This window comes from Apium graveolens, chromosome 2, assembly GCF_009905375.1.
Source record: "Apium graveolens cultivar Ventura chromosome 2, ASM990537v1, whole genome shotgun sequence".
Classification (NCBI taxonomy): Eukaryota; Viridiplantae; Streptophyta; class Magnoliopsida; order Apiales; family Apiaceae; genus Apium; species Apium graveolens.
This window is the reverse complement of record NC_133648.1, coordinates 37,036,247-37,058,440: the sequence shown is the minus strand read 5'-3', so window position 1 is coordinate 37,058,440 and position 22,194 is coordinate 37,036,247.

Genomic DNA, 22,194 nt, shown 5'->3' with positions numbered 1-22,194 from the left:
AGTTCAAACTGAACCAGAGTCACCTTTGGTCAAGAGACCAAAGAAGAGTAAGATACCTGAGTTGACCACTCAGAACACCTCTGTGTCCTCCCAAAAGGGCACAGTTGAACAAATGGGGAGTAAACAGTTACTAGATGCATCCTCTCAACAGGGTGTATCTATTGAAAAGTGCATTCACCTCAATACATCCTGTACCGAGTCAGCACAACCTGCACCTAGAGTGTATGGTAGAAGAAACAAGGATGGCACACACATTGAGGGCACATTATTTGAAGCTCCCTCATCCATTCAGGGGGAGCTGCCAACACTCAAAACTGAACAAACTTCTCTAATCTCTCAAACTTCTTCATCATATAGAGCACTTGAATCTGATTCTCAAGTGCACCAACACTCAAGTGACATGGTTCATGAAACTGTGATCACCACCCATAACCAACATCTAGATGGTGAGAGGCTACTAGTTGGGGTAGACCTTGATGACACCATAAAAAATATGGGGGTTTCATCAGTTTTTACTGAAGACCCCATGGTCACTCTTGCACCTTCATGTGCACAATCATCTTCACAGATGAATAGGTTTGAGGGTAGTACTCTTGAGGAAGAGCTATCTAAATCCTCTCTTATTTAATTGGAGGTTCCTCTAGAAGAAACAACTCCCCTCAAAACCCTAGCTAAAATTGCCTTGGGAGTTGAAGCTAGGAGTATAATTGCTAATGGCCCTGTTATGGGAGAGGCAAGTTCATCACATTTATGTGACAGTGCTCTACAAGGTGCACAAAGGTTTGAGGCTGGTGTACATGAGAGTAACCCAGTCAAATCCTCTCCAATTCCAATGGAGGTTCCCACTACATGTGGTGAACAACAAACTGTCAAAACCACAGATTTATCTGTGAGTCAAACTGTGACTTCAGTCACAGGTGGTAATCTAGACATTTCTCAACAGCCATCCACATCTCAATCCAGCCAACCACATGTCATGGCTCAATGGCTACAAGATATAGAAGCTCAGCCTTCTACAGTTGATGACATGTTGGTAGATCAAATCTCAGGCTTGGCCAATCTCTCTCACCAATTGCTCACTTCAGACATGGGGAACCAGGATTATCAAGTTATACTGCTATGCTTCAATGAAGAGGTTAAACAACAGAAGGAGAAGATAGTAGATGAGGCTGAAGAGGATGACAATGTAGATTCCTGGTTGTCTGATGACCATGTGGCAGAAATGGATGAAGTTTTGGCTAGATGCAGGAGGGAGTACATAACTATCATGGGAAGCAATGCTAAATCTCTCACTCCTCCTGAAGTCTATGATACCATCATGGATGTGCACAAAGCTCAACTCAAGGCTTTCCATCTCTTTGGAAAGGCCCTTGAAGTAAAATTGACTGGACATGAAGATAAAATCAGGAAGCTGATCAAGGAAAAGATGGATGACATTGTGCCTTCTCAAAAGGACATCAAGAATAAATTCTAGTCTTTCACTGAGTAAATGTCAAGGATGAATCTGGCCTCCATGGAGAAGGAAGTGTCAAATATGAAGAGTTCTTTCAAGGCCCTGTTTGAAAAAGTTCAAGCTCATATCACAAATTCAAATGATACCAGGGTCAAGCTAAATCAAATGCATACTGTTAGGTATGATCCTTCATTTCTTCTCATGGAGGGTGTCAGAAAAGCTGTTGATGAACACTTTGGGTCCTTCTCAGCTACAACAATCTCCACTACCTCTACTCCTCAAATAAAAGAACTTCAAGATCAAATTTCTTCACTTCAAGCTTCCAACTCAGATTTATCTTCACAAGTCAGAGCTCTAACCACATTGGTTGAGAGTCAACAACATGATATTCAGGCCCTAGTGGAGTCCCATAAGCATTTACAAATGCAGAATGCAGTTGCTTTGGCAGCCATTATGGAAAAACTCAACATACCACTGCCAGCATTTCCTGAAGCTGTAAGACTTGAGATTCCTACTCCCCTACTCATGCCTGTTACCAAGACTAAGGGGGAGATAGATGCAAGGCTAACACAATCAAAACTCAAAAGTCAAGTACAAGGTCTAGAACAAGAGAGGCTCCTTATCGCTGCCCAAGGTCCAGAAATGACACAAGAGTTTGACAATTTGCTCACTAGACTAAGGAACTCTCTCAACAACAACTTCTTCACTTACAAAAAGACCTTGGAAAAGACTATCAATTACATCAGGGTGCTACAGATCCCAGTCAAGGACCAGTTTTTGGAGAAAAGGATAGTGATCAATCTTAATGATTCTGGTGTAGACAGATGTATGCAAGTCAATATCAATTATCTAATTTCTAGAAGAGCATCTGAGGTGGATATTTTGATTAACAAGGTCAGGATAATCACCAATGAAGAGAAAATGCTACTAGCAGAGTTGAAGAAGGCTCAAGAAGCTGCATTCCCAGAAGCCTATCTACATCCAAGCAAAGGGGTGCACTATATCTGCTCTACAACCAAGAAACTGAAACATTTCCAAGTACCTAAAAACTGTGTCATGGCCAACAGAAGACTGATAATGGTGCTTGAGTCTGGGCTGAAAAGTAAGAAATTGAAGACTAGTGAAGATGAAGCTATGATCAAGATTATGAGGAGATATATTGATAACCCTGAAGCCAATTTGCCTAAAACTCAAATCAACAAAGATGACTTGGGTGATGATGAGCAGAAGAAAGATGGTCAAAACCCTTCTGGCTCAAACTCAAGTCAATCTAGCAAGGCAATTGGTGGAAAAAGTGATAGTAAGAAAGAGAATGAGAAGAAAAGTGGATCTGAGACTCAAAGGAGGGGTGGAAGGAGACAAAGACAAAAGAATGATACCTCACAACCCCTCCAAACCCTAAATATCCAAATACCAATTGCTAAACCTTCACATTCAACCTCATCAAAAACTGCTCAACCTCAAACCTCTAAGTCTAAATATTTATACAAGCTCACTGCAAACTCTCTCCTCAAAACTCAAATCACTCACAGCCATAATTCTCTGAAAAGACTCAAAACTGTACCTTCATTCAAGCCACCCCATAAAATACACTTTAAAACAGTTGGAATAGGTCCAAAAGAAGCCAAGGTCAAGAGAAGATTCAGAAGACAAAGAAGACAAAGAAGACAAAGAAGAAGACAACTGATAGCTGAATTTCTCAATGATCATGGATTTGGTGAAAAGGCCATCTGGAACAGATATGATCAAGATGATTTTCAACCTCTAAATGTTGTTGATTCAGATGAAGACTACTTCCAACAGCTAGCTGAAAGAATGGTCAGAGTAGCTGAAAGAATGGTCAGAGTTTGGGTTGTTAACATCAAAGAAGTTAGAATCTACTACAGTGATGGGTCCTTTGAACAGCTTGGAAATAGACTAATGGATTCTCTCTCAATTATTGAACTGAAAAAGGTGCTAAGCTTGATGAATGGTAAAGATTCAGCCACTAAGGCATGGAGAACAGTATTGGCAGTGTTTGTGGTTAACAGAGAGGAGATGAGAAATGAGCATAGAGCTTTGCTAGCAGAAAAGAGGAGAAAGTATGAGCATGACATTGATGAGTATATTAGAAGATCAGAAGAGTTGAAGGCAGCAGGCAAGAGCAGAATATCAAAGGATGGAAGATTTTAGAATGTAAAAGCTGGCTCTTTGTCAAGATACAGGATATGGATGTTAGCTAGTTATCCTAAGCCAGATTTGCTGAAACTAATAGAGGCTCTAACTGACACCCCCATCCTAGAAGAATGAGAAATACTTGTACAAATTAAGAATATAATTGAGAAAGGATCAGAAAGCTCAGTCTTTACTTAATTATTGTAAACTGTCAAATGTTCAATGTACAAGTGTTGTATCAGCTTTTGTATTGTTTTATTTTCATTCTTTAACTTGGGGTTAGTCTTGTTAACAGGCATGAATTTGTGATAAGCAATCTTCTCACAAATTGGGGGAGATTGTTGTGCAAGACATGCCTGTATCATAACAAGACTAAGTCATATTGACAACCCTAAGATTAGTTATATTGTAACCTTAATCTGTAATTTATACTTGTAACACTTAATGTCTGTAAAATGTAAATGGAGCAGACTGGAGCATTTTTCCCTAAACAGTGTCATGCTTAAGAATTCTATCTGGAAGAAGATCAAGAAGGTCATGCCTCAGAAGAATTATGAAGAAGCTTGGAGTTGAATAATTCTGTATGGTGAAAAACATTCTAAGTCAAGATCTCTACAAGTTACATAAGTAGTGTTATAGAGAAGTCATTCGAGAACTCAGAATGACCTATCGAGAACTCAGGAATTGTCTATCGAGAACTCAGGAAATGCTATTAGAGATATCGATAAGTCAGATACCCATTTGAGAACTCAGAGATATCGACAAGTATACATTCATTAGAGAACTCTGAGTTATCGATAAGCCAAAGTCCATTAGATAACTCTGAGTTATCGATAAACCAAAATTCACTAGAGAACTCAGAGTTGTCGATAAGTCAAGTCAACAATGAAGTTTCAGAGATATCGACAAGCCAACATGCCTATTGAGATGTCGTTCTCTACAGCTTAATTGGAGATCTCGAAGTGAAGAAATTTCTCTAAGTACAGAATTACAGAATAGTTCAATATCCAAGGTTGCAAATCAACAAACAATTCACACAATTGGATTGACAAGTCTACAAAAAGCAGCTTGAGAGATGTGCAAGATTAATGGTGAAGATTAACTGACAAAGGAGGATCAACCAATACACAGTGGATGAAGATATGCTAATCTAGATATGGAAATCTCACTTTTCCTTTAAATAGAAGTGATCAGTGACAGGTCAGAAAAGTGATTAGCACTTCTTATTGTTCACTGTGTAAACCAAAGTTAACTATCATATAAAGTTAACTGAGGTCCTTTGTTTAAGATAAGACTGAATAGATTAGAAATTGAATTCTCTCTCAAGAAAGAAGCTAAGTTCTAAACCAAGAACTTAGAGATTTTGTAGCAAAACACTGCTTGATTTTTAATATAAAATTAAGTGAGTTTTGAAGATCTTTGTTTTACATATTTGCATTGTTATTTATGTTTAACATCTATTCTATAAAATCATTGATAACAACCAACTGCTAAACCCAAATTCGATCAAAAAGTAAACATTTAAGCCAAAACACATTCACCCCCCTCTGTGTTGTATTCATATCTAACAACATCACTAGTGGATGGTCCCTCATCCAATCTCCTCCTGGCAACCTGCTCCACCAATTGAATCCTATCTCTCCACTCCTCCATCACTACTGAAGTCCTTTGCCTAGAGTCTCGAATCAACCTATCCACCAAAGCTCCCAACTCAGGAATACGGGAGTAAATAAAGTCTCGGTCCTGGGCTAACTTTCCACCAACACTGATAGGTACAGTCTTAGGCATCTCAGACTCTGGCTCAGGGGCAGGGGTCTCTGAATCTGGCCTCAAGGGTGAAATCTGCATAGGGATCTCACTACTCTCAAAAGGGTCCTCCTCTGGGTCTGAACTAACATACACAGGCTCCTCTAGAGAGGGTGGAATGGGGTCCACTGGGGTACTGGTCAAACTAATCTCTGAATCTGAGTCACTACCACTACTGGGATCCTGAGAGAAAACACAAAACATCAACTAAGAAACAATGTTAGGGTTAAATAAAGCTTCCGGCTAACTCACACCCTAACTCTAGTTTTCACTTCACTATTACACACTTTCCTTAGACTATACCTAATAGTCTAACTCAACTCTATATGAGTCGAACTCTCTCGCGATATACATATATATACCCAAAATACCTCTTTTTATTCCTAACTTGTCTCAGGGACTAGATACTGTAGCTCTGATACCAACTTGTGACGCCCTCAATCTTGGGGTTAGGAAATGAGGACCCACACACCTTTAATCTAATAATTAAATAAGCATAAACCCCGATTAACTACTAACATGATCAAACAGGATAAAGTATGAGAAAAGATTACAACTACCAATCATAAAATATAACTTACAACCCCAAAATAATATTAAATAAACATAATCGATTCCGGCTTGGAATCGACAGATAACCCATTATATCTTTACAATTCTCTGGCTAAGCGCTTTCTCACTCAGAAATACCACTACCTGCTCTGGCAACCGGGAGCCCTCAACACGATAGGGACCACCAGGTACGCTCTTACGAGCAGTGCGCCTAAGCCTGGCCATCTTCTTGCTTAACTGCCATGGTTAGATTGAAACAAAACATATGAGTATAAAACTCAGCAAGTAACTATAAAGCAGTTCTACGATATGAAATCCACAATATACTTTACCAATCTCAGGGCATTCTACTTTATTTGTTCTAGGTGGCAGATTTCCATCTTTTGGGTTAAGGAAGGGTTATGAAGGAAAAATGTGGGGCTTTCAAGGAACAAGGCTCAAAGCAGGGTGAAAGCCGACATTCATCACAGATCATTAAAGGATCAGAACAGATCTTTCAGAAAGGAAAGCAACAGTATTTCACTATATGAACCAATTGTATGATCAACAGATTAAGATCAGGGTTCACGAGCTTTAAGCTTCACAATATCACAATCAACTCTTTTCAAAGCGATATAAACCATTTTCATTTTCAAGAATCAATTACTGAACATGATGTTTCAGTTCCATTTTAAATAATCAATATAAAACCCTTGATTGGATCACTTTATCTTTCCATTTCATTATAATACGGGTGATCAGCCCGTACCGACCTCCATCCGGTCTTTAAGGTACCAATCGACATAATTTCAGCCTTAAATTGGACTAGCCCCGCTAGCCTCTTACCATGACTGGACTAGTCCCACTAGCCTCTTACGTCCCAATCCAATCCATCAGGAATTCGTTTAGAAAACCTTGAGTTGGAAAAAGTAGGTTTTTCTAAATTTATTTTATCATTACCAAGAATATGAAATCATTCAGACTCTTTCGAGTCGAAACTCATTCTTAAGTCAAATTTCAAGAAAACAAAGTTAAGGAAGTGATTCAAAGACAAGCAAGGAACAATTCTAAGGATTCTGAATCAGGGATAACAAGGTACTTAAATTAGAAGGATCAATATCTGTTTCAAGGATCAATAATAGGGTGATTAAGAAATAAGGTATCATTAAAAAGGGTTCGTAAAGGTAATTATAGGGTTCAATACAATTCATGGCTTAAAAAATAACTTGAACAGAAAGGACAGGTTACCAAAGGGTTAAATCAGTAAGCTTATCAATAACAGTTTATCAAGATCAAAAACAGGGTATCTCAAATCATTAACAGTTCCATACTCTACATGGTATGAACAATAACCTCTCTATAACTATTCTCACAAATAATGAGAGTTACTTGCCTGAATTCGCTTTCCTGAAGGTTGAACTACTGCCACCTAGTATACCCTTTCCTTTCCTAGTCTGAATGCCCTCACGCTCCGAATCTACAATAAAACCAAAATCTTAATCAGTTTCTCAACTCTTGTTCCCAGAACGATTACTCAATACAATAGCTCGATTATAACCTTGACTCTAATATACGAGTATAGCTTATACACATAAGCACATAGCACATCACACGTCATATACTTTACTCTTAACCTTTACACCTTTATATACTTGACAATCGACTTATAAACATCCTTATCTCAACTCGAAGTCAAATCATACTTTATATTAGTACACATAGCTCTTTATACTTGAAATTCTTATACGAATAAACAAACGACAAAACTTACAATAACGACCCTAAAGTCATATTTAAACCAACATGACAACCATGTTTAACACAAATCAATCATCCCCTTTCTTTTATACTTTAATTCGAACCAAAGATAGCAAATCAAGCAAAATCTTACATACAATCCTTAACTAATCTTCATGATCATTTCAAACACTTAAATTTGAATTTGACCCTTTTAACTACTATAAACCATTTGGCCATTCTACAAACATCACCCAAAATCAGATAAATTTTCATACCAAATCCATATAACAAATAATCAATCAAACATTCACTTAATCCAACTTAATATTCTCATAAAAATAATTATATCATTCGGATTTTCAAGAACAACCAACATGCATTCAATTTTTGATCTCATACATAGCATGCAAGCATCTTTCCATGGTTTAATCCTAAATTCTAATGAATCCAAGCAAGAACAACACACTAATTTCATTCTTCTTCCTTTATCAATAAAAATTCGAACCAAGGCAACCTATAATCTCATATTTATATTCGAATTTCTCATCCCTAATTCCATTAAACACTCTATTTAACTTATCATTTTCAAACAACCATCAAACAATAATTTTTATCAACTATAATCAATCCCTTTTTGATAAACCAAATCCCTATGCGGCTTTTACATCAAATAAATACATGCATGGTCTAATTTAGCTTTAAATTCATCTAATCATTCAAATCAAATCATAATTTATAGACTTAAACTTCAACAACTCATTCCTATTAAGCAATTATCAACTTAACTTTTAGAAATCAAAACCCTTTTTGAAATTCAAACAAACCAAGCATGCAAACACCAAAAATCAAGTTTTGTGGAATTTGAGTTCAGTTTTACCATCATAACTCACCACCGGTTCACCGGAGTTCATCACCGGTGGCGGTGGTTTCTCGGTGGTGCCCCATTTAGGGGTTTCCAACCTTGAAACCTCCGATTTATGCACACACAAGGCACATGCAAGACTCATTTAGCTTTGAAAATCATTTTTAAATCATAAAATCACCTACTTAAGCATATATTGGATCATATATACATACATACACACGCATCAAGCATGAACACACACACACACACATCGAGCTTGCATGCAAGTGGATATACACACATGCACACTCTAATACCTACTTATATGTGTTTATCAAGAGATTTTGAGAAGAATTTGTTGTGTATATGTTGTGTACTTGATAATTTCATGAACAAAACACCTTAGTAGATTTTACTTAGTGAAATAATGTAGCACTCGACGGATAAGATTTATAGTCCCGACGGATGACTCATTATAGTCCCGACGGATGATGACTTATTATCCATCGAGTGAGTAGCTTATGTAATAATAAGTCTGTAGCACATTTCTGTATTCACCATTGTATAGATTCTGTAAGTAGTATTCAAGTCATGTTGACTTTAACTAGATATGCAGAATAGGTTGATTAATTGTACATAGATGATGTCTTGTAATTCTGCATAAATGAAATGAAGTCAAGTGCCAGTTTGCTACCCGACGGATAACCTACAATGAAGTCGACAGATGATCAAATAGACAACTCGACGGATGATCAATAACTCGACGGATGATCAATAACTCGACGGATGATCATGAACCCGACGGATAAAGAATTCAAATATCAGTTGACAGTGGCAACACAGTCACATGTGTCGAGTGGATGTAAATAGAATGTGGTAGCCTATTTAACTAGGTTTTCGAGAACAAAGAAGCATTGCCATTTCAATGCTATTATGAAGATATTCAAAGATGCTGGAATAGAGTAATGAAGTAGCATTGTAATAGACTAGATAGTTTTTGTTTTATTATCTTATCTTATTACTTTGTAATCTTGGTGATATATAAACCAAGAAGTAGCAACTACGACTAGGGATATTTGGGACTATCGATACTATTCCCATAATCTCATTTCTAAGTCACGTACTTAGAGATATAGAATTTATATCATATTCCAAGGATATTTATTAATCTAATATTTACATCATAGTAAATTAAGACTTAATAAATTATTTAAAAGAACAATCGATTGAACATAAATATTAATAATCCAAATGTCATAAACAAAATATAATGGTGTTGTCTCTATGGCACAAACACTAACATGTTTGGCATGAGATGATTGGTATTTTCAGTAAGGTGTTGACAGTTTGTTTGTACAAAAATTTGGGCTTTGAGGTTTGAGGTAGTTTAGTATTTGAGTTTGTTGGCTTGACAGGTTGAGCTTGGTTAATTTGGATTGGTAGGGATTGCCTTTGTGGTTCTGAGCCATTTTCCTTCTTCTTCTTTCTTCTTTCATCACTCCTCTTCTTATCATCCCCTTTCTTCTTCTTTTTGCTACCAGTTGCTTTAGAGGTTTGACTTGGATTTGAGCCAAAGGTGGTTGATCATCTTGCTTCTGCTCATCATCATCCTTGTCATCCTTTAAGTTGAATTGTAAGTTTGGAAACATGGTATCAACATTCACAAGGTATCTTTCAAGAATTCTGATCATCTCTTCATCTTCAGTTTTCTTGTTTTTTTTTGTATTTCAGATCAGATTGAAGAGTCATTATCAGCCTCATGTTTCCTCTTACACAATTCTTAGGAACAGTGAAGAGTTTGCATCTTTTAGACTGAGAACAAATGTAGGCCACCCCTTGCTTGGATAGAGATAGGGTTCAGGAAAAGTATCTATCTAAGCTTTCTTGAGTTCATGTAGCAATTGGGTGTCCTCTGGAATTACTGTATGTACTTTATCAATCACTAAATCTAGCTCTAATGCTCTCAATTTTTGAAGATTGGAGAGAGACACTAGTAGACATCTGTCCAGTCCACTGTCATTCACATTTTCTACAATCCTCTTCTCCTGAAAATTATCAACTTTGACAATCACCACTCTAACAAAGTTGATGTTATTGGCCAATGCTCTTTTGTATGTGATGTAGTTGTTGTGGAGAGACATCTTTAAAACTGACAGAAGTTCATTGAATTCTTGATCTTTACAGGGTCCTTCTGCAGCTTTTAGAAGTCTATCCTTTCCAACATCTTTTTCGATAATTGAGCTTTTGAAGAGTTATTGGTCTCCTTTGATTTACCAGCATCCTTGGATTGTTGAATCCTAGCTACTATCTCCCCTTTAGTCTTATTGGCATGCATGAGTAGGGGAGTTGGTATTTCTGGCCTCACAGTCTCAGGAAGTGCAGACAATGGAATGTTGAGGTTTCCCATGATAACTCTCAAAGCCACATAATTTTACATTTGTAAATGCTTGTGGGAATCCGCCAAGGTCGGGATATCTGCTTGTTGACTCTACACCAGAGAGGTGAGAGTTTGCACTTGAGATGAGAGTGAGTCATTGGAAGACTGCAAAGTTGAAACTTGTTGTTGGAGAGCTTGAATCTGTAGGTTTGTGGATGTATATGTGGGTTGTTGAGAGCTTGAAGGTATAAAGGTGCCAAAGGTATCTTGCACATCTTGTTTGATTCCTTCCATGAGAAGAGTAGATGGCTCATACCTGCTTTGGTGGAGCTGATTCAACTTGAGTTTTGTAAAGTCTGGGAAATTTACGTTTGTACTATATCATATTTATAATAAATTATATGTGTTAATGTGTCATTTATGTGGAATTATCTGTCAAACCCTAATTGCTATGTGTTACAGCATTCTGTGTCGTCCCGATATTTTTAAGATATTTTTCAGGTATTTTATTTTTCATTTATAGCTTTCATTTCAAACGTTTTACGACCCGAACCATGATTTTAAAGCAGGTATTTCAAATAAAATAATGGGCCTTATTTTTCATCAAACGGCTCTTACCATTGCATTATTCTAAACATCTAGGTATTTTATAAATTTTCTTGTTTTGCGAAAAATGACTTTTTCGGGCGCCATTGGGTGTTAAAAACCCCACAAAAATTATAGGACTTTTATTTATACCATTTCTTTTTATTTTTGCATTATTCACAATTTTGGAAAAATTTTGGCATATATATTGCATATATAAAATATTTATAAATTAAATTTTAATACTCAAAAATTATAAAATTAGGGACCTATTAATTTTAAAAGATGAAGAATTAGGGCCTAAATTTTAATTAGAAGTATTAATTTCATTAATATAAATAGCCTAATTATTATTTAATTTTAATTAATTAATTATTAAAAATCTGAAAAATCTGCAAATTCTCTCAAGAACCGGGTCGGGTTTTGAATTCGGGTTGAACAATCAAACACTGATTTTGATCTGATTTCTGCACCAAATCAAGGAGTTCGAGTACTCAAATCACATGTTTGATCTGTTCTTTCTGTTTCTTCCATCAATTTCAAGTTTTGAGTTGTTATTTTTGATTTTCGATTTCTAGGGTTTATGCCCGATTTGGTACTTTTTGATTCTGGGGTTATTTGTTGAAATTGATGTTATAAATAGCTTTGTCTGATGAATTCTAACTAATTTCTGCTAATTAATTTGACTGATGATTGCTTGAATTGATAGTTCGATATCTAGGGTTTATAGTCAATTTTTATTTGTACGTTTTTGATTTAGAGAAAGCTGAGGTATATAGGGTGTTAGGCCTTTGATTCTGTGTTTAACAAGCTTTGATTTAAGCTATTAACATCGAAGTTTCATGTACAAATGAAGAAATTCGAAGTTTGGCCGGAGTTTTAAGTCGGTTTGATCGGAGAATGATATCCAGAGATGATTCCGATGATTGAACGGTGTGGTTGTGTTGTGGAAGTGATTTGGAATGGTTTGGACTCAAAAACCGTACCAAACAATGTTGTTTTGGCCTGATTTTTGGTTGGCCGGAATCCTGGCCGGTGACCGAATTCTGGGTAATTTCCGGTCATGTTCTTCATGACCCGGAACCCAACTCGTTTGACCCGGACAGAAAACCCGCCTTTGATCCGTTATTGTCAGAATTCATTTTTTGACAAGTGTTTCTGGATTTAATTTTTATTTTTATTTTTATTAATTATAAAAATCAGTTTTATTTATTTTATAAATTAATTAATTAATTATCTAATTAATTGATTTGTATTATAAATAATTCTGAAATATTTTTTAAAAATCAGACTTAATTATTTTCTTAATTATTTATTATTTAATAATTATTTAATAATTATTTAAAAATGATTAATTATTTTGATAATTAATCAAATAATTTTCAATAAATCATAATAAATTCATTTTAATTCCAAAAATTATAGAAAAATCATTTTTAATTCCGATTTTTCTTAAACAATTATTAAAAAATTATTTTAAGGTTTAAAAATTAGTAATAATTATTTATATTAAATAATAAATTGAATTATTTATGTTTAATTGATATTAAATAGATCGTTAGTCCGATTCGAGCGAAACGAAAGCCCTTTGACTCAGTAAAATGAATTCTTTTCATTTAAAATAATATTAAAGCCTAATTTCTTCTAGAAATTAGTTGAATTTGTTATTTGTTTGATTATCAGTCGAATTGCCTGCCGAGACGAGTCCGAAAAATTCCGAAAAATAGGAAACGAGTTAGATAATGATCAGTTGAGCGATCAGCGAGTCGATTTTGATTCTAAAAATTATTTTTAACTATAAAAATGATTATGTGCTTATGTGTATTATGTGGTTAATCGAGTCTTACTTGCTAATATGTAATATACGAGTCAGTCATAAGCGCATGGGTAGACAATAGGAACGATGTGAAGTCGGTTCAAAACGCAATTAAAGTATGAAATGACTAAACCAGTCTATTTCTCTAACAGAAGCTAAGCCAGCAAGGCAGGTTGAGTCGGTGATAGACAAAGGTGACATATTTGTAGTGAGTCGCGCAGAAGGCAAGTTTTTCCCCTATTCTAATTTTAGAATAGTGATATTTCTTCAGATTCTTATCACGCTTGCAATCTTTTGATTCTTGTTCATATTTCATTTCGATTCTTAATTTCTCCGTTTCATTTGAATTCATTATTCTTATTCCAATTGTTACTCACAAATATTGATGTACTCTGGTGATTAGAATATATCAAAGTATACCGATTATTCCGGTTGCTACTCCATGGACTGGATAGTGATACTTTTGGGGATTAAGTTTACTTAATCCTAAGGACCGGAAAATAATCGGATCCTTGAGATGGGTCGTAGTGCCTGAGTGCCCGAAGGGATCTATATAGTGGGATATAGATCTGCATCGTATCCTGGCTGATCAGCAGGATATAGATGTGAACTTGTATCCAGTTTAGTTCATTTGTATTCGCCAGCAGTGACCTTCTTTCTATTCTCGCGGGGTTATATCTTTGCAGATATACTCAGGTTACCGAATCACTTAAACTGTTTAAACACTATTTATATTTTGTAGACTTGTTGAGCAATTTTTGGCTCACCCCTTTTTGTTATTATTCACCTTATTGTTTTCAGTTAAGAAGGAATATAAAACCCATCAGGACTCGAGTGGTAAAGAAGCGGGTCAAGCCTCGGGATCCTCTCATACCCAAGGTGTTGATCCTAATACAGGAAGAAAGCTTTGAGTTGCCCGAACAGGTGGAGTGTAGATAGTTAGTGTATGTATTTGAATAAAAAGATGAAATTAGTTTAAAACCGGTTACACAATGGTTTGTAATAAAGAGAGTTGTAAGATTTTGAATTTGGTTTGTGATAAAGTAGTTAGTGGTTCTTGTTTTTATACTTCAACCTAAAATGATCCTGGTTAGTGTTAAAGGGGTTTAGATTCATTTCTTTATTATTTGTTAATCAGATTTTACAGGTTGGGTGACTAGCTAGTAAACCCCAGGCCTATACCCCGGGCCGGGAGGGCGTTATAAGTTTTGTATCATTTGAACTTGTAATTTATTGTTGAACCACCTCATGCAAAGCTATGAAAGACTGTATGAGATTTTGACATCTTTTTCTATAGAAGTCAGATTAAATCTTGCCATTTGGTCAGCAAAATGTTGAAATTTTGAAGTGATCTTGACTTGAGAAGGAATAATCTCATCCATCTCCTCTCTCACCAGCTTTCTAATCTTCTCTTAATGACCAGTCAATTTTAATTCCATAGCTTTACCAAATAGGTGAAAAGCTTTGAGTTGAGCTTTGTGAACCTTATTAACTGCATCATAGACATCCTCAGGAGTTAAAGCTTTTGCATTGCTTCTAAGTATGGTCAGATAGTCTTCCCTGAATTTGCACAAAACAGCATACATCTTAAGACTATAGTCTTTGTTCAGCCAAGCATCACAGTTGCCATCCTTTTCGGCTTCATTAATAATTTTAGCTTGTTGTTCTTGGACCCCTATTTGATATGTGAGCATTATGGCCTGATAATACTGGTTGGACATATCTGAAGTTAGCAGCTGTTGAGAGATTTGAGCAAGTATAGACAGCTGATCAACTAGAAGATCATCTACATTTGTTGGTTGAGCTTCAGCTGCCTGTAACCATTGAGAGATAAGGTGTGGTTGTTGTGGCTAAGAAGTAGAGGGTTGGTCTATTGGGTTGGAACCACATGTGACTGAGGTCACAATTTGACTCACAGATTGTTTTATAGTTTTGATAGTTTGTTTTTCCTCACTAGTGGTGGGAACCTCTATTTGGATTGAGGGGAGTTAGCTAGGTTATTGTCATGTACTCTAGCCTCAAACCCTTGCTCATTTCGCAGTGAGCTTGCACTTCAATATGCTAAACTTGCCTCCCTTATAGCAGGATCATTGGCAATTAAATTCCTAGCTTCAATTGTGAGAGCAACCTCAACTAGGGTTGTGAGGGGAGTTGTTCCCACAAGAGGAACCTTCAATTGAATTGGAGAGGGTTTAGATAGCTCCCCCTCAGGAGTACTACTCTCATACCTAACAACCTGTGAAGGTTGATTTGCACATGAAGGTGCATTTGTGTCCATCACAGGGTCTTCAGTGAAAACTGATGAAACCCTCGTATTTATGTTGGTGTCATCAAGGTCTACCCCATCATGTAGCCTTTCACCAACTAAATGTGGTTCCTGGGTGGTGATCACAGTTTCTAGAACCATGTCACTTGAAGTTTGCAACTCTTGAGAACCAGAATCAAGAGTTTCATTGCAGGAAGAAGAAATTTGAGATATAAGATTTTGAATGTCAGTATTAAGTGTTGGAAGCTCCCCCTGAGTAAATGAGGGAACTTCAAGAGATGTGCTCTCCTTGTGTGTGCCATCCTTATTCCTCCTTCCATACACTTGAATTGCTTCAAGTGCTTGTGCATACTCATTTCAGGGTGCACTAGGGAGAGTGCTCTTTTAAATAGAAACACCCTATTAAGAGGATGCCCCTAGAGTCTGTTTTTGTCCTTATTTTACAACTACATCCTTTTATGAGGATGCAGAGGTGACTTGAGTGGTCAGCTCAGATCGTTTAGCTCTCTTTGTCTTTTTGACCAAGGGTGATTCAGTTTCTGTTTGTTCCTCACAACTCTCATTTATGATTGACAGGTTTGCCTGCTTTTTATTCTTTTTACTCACTTCACCCTTTTGAGAGGATGAAGTGGTTGGTTTCCTAGCTTCTAGTAGTATAGAAGGAATGGTCTCATCTTGGGAAGGCCCCTGTTGGTTGTCCTGTGTTTGTACTTCCACATAGACATGAGCCATAGCTGTACTAGGATTGACATTAGTTCTCATGTCAGACATAGGGTAAGGGTAAGTCTTAAATCTGTCCAACATAAATGGAGTGATTTTAAGACTCACACTTACCTTATTCTTTGTAGTAAGTGAACCAAATAAAATTTTGGACACTTGCTTACAGTTGCCTATTTTTGTCCTATCTATACCATCAAATAAATGAATGTTTGCAACTTTATGGATTAAAATAGACATTATAAACCTAGGAAAGAAAATTTCCTTACCTCTAGAAGACAAAGGCATAGTTAGCCTTGTGCTGAGCTCCTGCAGAATTAGCATCCCCACATTGATGTGTTTATTGTGAGCCATGGATAATACTAGCTTCTAAACTATACTAGAAATGTTATCATACCCTGTCTTCCTACATGTTAATGCTCTCACAATGGAGTCAAACAGAAATGACCATTCCTTTCTCATATTCTTCTTGTTGAGACTGGCAAAGTTGATTCTTTCACTATAGTTAATGAAGTCCATGAATTCAGCTAATTCATCTTGAGTAGGAACCTCCATCAGATTTGCAGTAGGAATCCCCAAGGCCATATTCACATCCATTTCAGAAAATTCAACTTGCTGACCCTTGATAGAGCAATTTACCACCATGGAAGCAGTTTGGCCTTCATGCGCTACTGTCCTTATCACAACTGTATTCCAAAAATCCCCCCGAACATCCAAGTATAGGACTGGATTAACTGTTAAAGCACCTGCAAAATAAGTTTTAGAGAGAAACTTCACAAAACTCTTGAAAGTGTCAGGAGCCTGGTTTGCATTAGTAAAAGCTAGGTAATTGGTGCCCTCCTTAGGAATGAAAGGTGTAACTATGTTTGAGGCCATTGAAATAGACTAAATTTGAGTGGGTAAGAACAAGTATAAAGAAAGAGTTTGAAACGAGAGAGAACGGTTTAGAATTTTGAAACTTAGGTCACTTGAAGATCTTGAAAGCCTAAAGAGTTGTATGTCGAGATGTCTGGGTATTTATAGAAAAAGGTAAATGGCTTATCGAGAACTCAAAATAAAAATTTGGAATTTACTTATCGAGAAGTCATATTGAGAGAATAGATACATATCGATATGTCCTATTTCCGAGTCTTATCGAGAACTAGAAAAAGACTTATCGAGATGTCAAATAAATACCCGATTTGTCCTAAATGGGCTGAATTGCTTCTAAATTTTATTTGAGTAAATCAAAATAAAATCAGAATGATTTTGTCAAAAGTATTTTACCATTTTTTTTTTAAAATTAAATTATCTCAGTTCTGAGTTATCTATAAGTCTAAAATTATACTTGTAGAGAACTCTGTGAGTTAACACTTATAGAGAACTCTACAATGTCTTATCGATAAGTCATAATGAAGCTTATCGAGAAGTCCCTCGAGAAGTCAGAAAATTGAATTATCGAGAACTCAGCCGGGAAGTCTTAAAATGACTTGTCGATAAGCCATTTAGACTTATCGAGAAATCAGTTCTCTATATACTTTTGATTACTTTGATTCTTCCTTGTGCTAATTTTGCATATTGAAAATGCAAATCACCATTTAGTTAGTTTTCTTAGAATTAGAAAATTCCAAGATAAATTTTAAATTTTGAAAAATAAATATGCAGAGATTCTGAAATATTTATAATTCATATTTCAGTTAATTTTCAATTAAATCAAATTAATTTTGATTTACTAGAAATTAAACTGCTGTAAAACATTAGCTGATTTCTTGTCTTAGGATGAAGAATTTAACATTCCAATTTTACCTACAAGTCAAGTGAAAGTTGCTTCATCCAAAGGTTTAGTAAAACTGTCAGCTAATTGTTTTTCTGTTGGAACAAAAATGAGCTCAATGGTACCATTTACAACATGTTCTCTAATAAAATGGTACCTTACATCAATGTGCTTTGTTCTAGAATGATTAACTGGATTAGCCACAATAGATATGGCATTAGTATTGTAACATTTAATTGGAATTTTGTGTAACACTAGGCCATAATCTATTAGCTGATTTCTAATCCAAAGCACTTTAGCACAACAACTTCCAGCAGCTATGTATTCAGCCTTAACTGTGGAAGTTGGAACATATTGTTATTTCTTGCTATACCATGATATAATTCTTTGTCCAAGAAACTGACAACTTCCATTAGTGCTCTTTCTGTCAACCCTGTATCCAGCAAAATCTGCATCTGTATATCCAACAGCTTCAACACATGTTCCCTTAGGATACCATAATCCCAAATTTAGAGTTCCCTTCAAATATCTGAAAATCCTCTTCACAGCCATCAAGTGTGATTCATTTGGATTGGCTTGAAATCTTGCACACAGACATGTAGCAAACATGATGTATGGTCTACTTGCAGTTAAGTACAACAAAGATCCAATCATTCCTCTATAGCTTGAGATATCTACACTTTTGACCTTTTTATCTTCATCCAACTTTGTAGCTGTAGACATTGGTTTAGATGCAGGTGAACAATTAATCATACCAAACTTTTTCAATGAATCATTGACATACTTGGTTTGGCTGATGAAGATTCTATCACTTCTTTGACTGGCTTGAAGTCCAAGAAAGTAACTCAATTCCCCCATCATACTCATTTCATATTCACTCTGCATAAGCTTAGAGAATCTTTGACAAAGGTTTTCATTTGTAGAACTAAAGATAATATCATCCATATAGATTTGAACTAGGATCATATCATCACCATGCTTCTTGTAGAAGAGAGTTTTATCAATAATACCTCTACTGAATCTATGTTTAATCAAAAATTCTGACAGCATGTCATACCAAGCTCTAGGTGCTTATTTTAGACGATAGAGAGCCTTGAGTAACTTGTATAAAACATTTGGAAATTCAGGATCTTCAAAGTCAGGTGGCTGTTGCACATAAACCTCTTCTTCGAACTCACCATTAAGGAATGCACTCTTCACATCCATTTGATATACCTTGAAATTTGAATGTGCAGCAAATACAAGAAAGATCTTTATTGCTTCAAGTCTTGCAACTGGAGCAAAAGTCTCATCATAATCAATTCTTTCCTCCTGTGAGTAGCCTTTTGCAACCAACCTTGCTTTGTTTTTGGTGACAATTCCATTTTCATCCATTTTGTTCCTAAACACCCACTTTGTTCCAATTATACTCATGTTCTTTGGTGTAGGAACCAACTTCCAGATTTTGTTTTTTTCAAAATGAATTAGCTTTTCTTGCATAACAGATATCCAATCAGGATCAAAAAGGGCTTCCTCAATTTTCTTAGGTCAACTTGAGGCAGAAAACATGCATGAAGACATTCATTTACAGTTGCACTTCTAGTCCTCACTTCAGCATTAGGATCACCAATAATTGCATTTGTATTGTGACTCATATCCCATTTCCTTGTGTGAGTTTGATGACTTATGTTTTCAGCTTCTTCTTCATTATTGGCATGACTTCCAGAATTTTCTCCTCTTTCTCCCCCTGAGTTTGTGCTATCAAATTCAGGTGTTTGAGATGAGCTTACATTCTTATGAATCACTTGATTAGTTGACTTTTCATCTATTCTGTGATATTTGTTGACTTCAGCCTCATCCTCAAAATCACTATCAATTTTGATATTTTCAAATTGTAGGGTCTCAACTTCATTTTCACTAAGGCATTCCAAGCCTTGGCAATTTTCATCATCAAAAGTAACATCTGTGCTTTCCATAATTTTCTTTTGTTCGAGCACATAGACCTTGTAAGGAGTTCTCTCCAATGAATATCCCAGAAAAATTACCTCAAAAACTTTAGAGTCAATTTTTCTCACATATTTAGAGTTGTCCTTTAACATGTAGCACTTGCTTCCAAACAAATGAAGATGCTTTACAATAGGCTTTCTTTTAGACAATATTGAGTAGGGTGACTTGCCAAGATTCTTGTTAATGAGAAATATGTTTTGAATATAGTATGCAGTGTTCACAGCTTCTTCCCAAAAACTAGTTGGCAATTTTGCATCTTGCAGCATTGCTCTAGCAGCCTCTACTAGTGTTCTATTCTTTCTCTCAACTACCCCAATTCGCTGAGGTGTTCTAGCTGATAATTCTTGAACAATGCCCTTGTCTTTGCAGAATTCAGTTAAGGTTGCATTCCTGAATTATGTTCCATCATCACTCCTCAATCTTTTCACACAATTCTGATCTTCAGCCTGCTTCTCAATCTTCTTGATGTGTTCAATTATGATGTGTGGAGTCTTATCTTTAGAATGCATAAATTCTACCTATATATATCTTGAGTAGTCATCCACCATCATAAGTGCCTATCTCTTTCTTGAAATTGACAGGACATTAACTGGTCCAAATAAGTCCATGTGAATAAGTTGCAAAGGTGCACTTATAGAATTCACATATTTACTCTTATAACTTGATCTTTTTCTTTTTCTCTTTTGACAAGCATCACAAACTTCATCTTGAACAAACTTCAGGTTTGGCATATCTCTCACTAACTCTTTCTTGACTAGAGTGTTTATTGCTTTGAAATTCAAGTGAGACAGCTTCTTATGCCATAGCTTGCTTTGCTCTATAGATGCCTTGGTGTGGAAGCATCAAATTCCATCCTCATTTGCTGAGTCCAAGTTTGCAACAAATGAGCTTCCCTTCCTTTCTTCTTTCAGAGAAACTTCACCAGTCTTTTTGTTGATAAAAGTGTTAGAAAATGAATAACACGTAGAGGGGGGGGGGGGGGTGAATGTGTTTTACTGTTTTTGATCTTTTCTTGAATGTTTATGATTGAACAAAGTAAATTAAATCTTTTAGTGAAATGTGTTCATGCAGAAATTAAGCTTGCAGAAAATAAAGAACACAGATCTTCAAAACTCACTTAATTTTATATTAAAATTAAGACTGTTTTGCTATAAAATTTCTAGGCACTTTGTTGATAAAGAGCTTATCTTCTTCTTGAGAGTGTTACAAGAAATTTTATATAAATTATTACAACTGACTAAAGGACCAGTGTTAACTTTATAATTCAGTACATGCTATTAGATTTTCTAAAATGTCACTTGTCACTTGTCATTTCTATTTATAGAAAAGTAGATCTTTCATTTTAGGATTAACATATCTTTAGCATCCTGTGATAATTTTAATCTTCCTCTGTCAATTAATCTTCACCATCGATCTTGCACATTTTTCAAGCTACTTTTTATAGACTTGTCAATCCAGATGTTTGGATTGTTTGTTGATTGTTAATCTTTAATATTAAACTGGTATGTGATTTTGTACTCTGACAATTTTACTCTAGATCTCCAATTAGGCACATAGAGATCTTGACATCTCGATAAGTATAATGACTTATCGAGATCTCTAATTCTCTAGTGAATTTGACTTATAGAGGTCTCTGAGTTCTCGAATGAAACTTTAGCTTGTCGAGATCTCTCAGCATCATGTCTTCACTTTGTCTTGTCGACAACTTAGAGTTCTCTAGTGAATTTTGACTTATCGATATCTCTGAGTTCTCTAGTGGACTTTGACTTATCGATAACTCAGAGTTCTCTAATGAATGTAGACTTGTCGATAACTCTGAGTTCTCTAGTGAAGAAATGGCTTGTTGATATCTCCAACCTTCATGTCTTCTTGACTTATCGACATCGCTCTGAGTTCTCTAATAGCTTTCCTGACTTCTTGATAAGTCATTTAGAGTTCTCGAATGACTTCTCTATAACACTAAATTTGTGACTTGTAGAGATCCTGACTTAGAGTATTTTTATCCGAACAGATTTATTCAACTCCAAGCTTCTTCAAAATTCTTTTGAGGCATGATCTTCTTGATCTTCTTCCAGATAGAATCCTTAGGCTTGATACTGTTTCAGGAAAAAGACTTCAGTCTGCTTCTTTGCATTTTTACAGACTTTAAGTGTTACAAGTACAAAA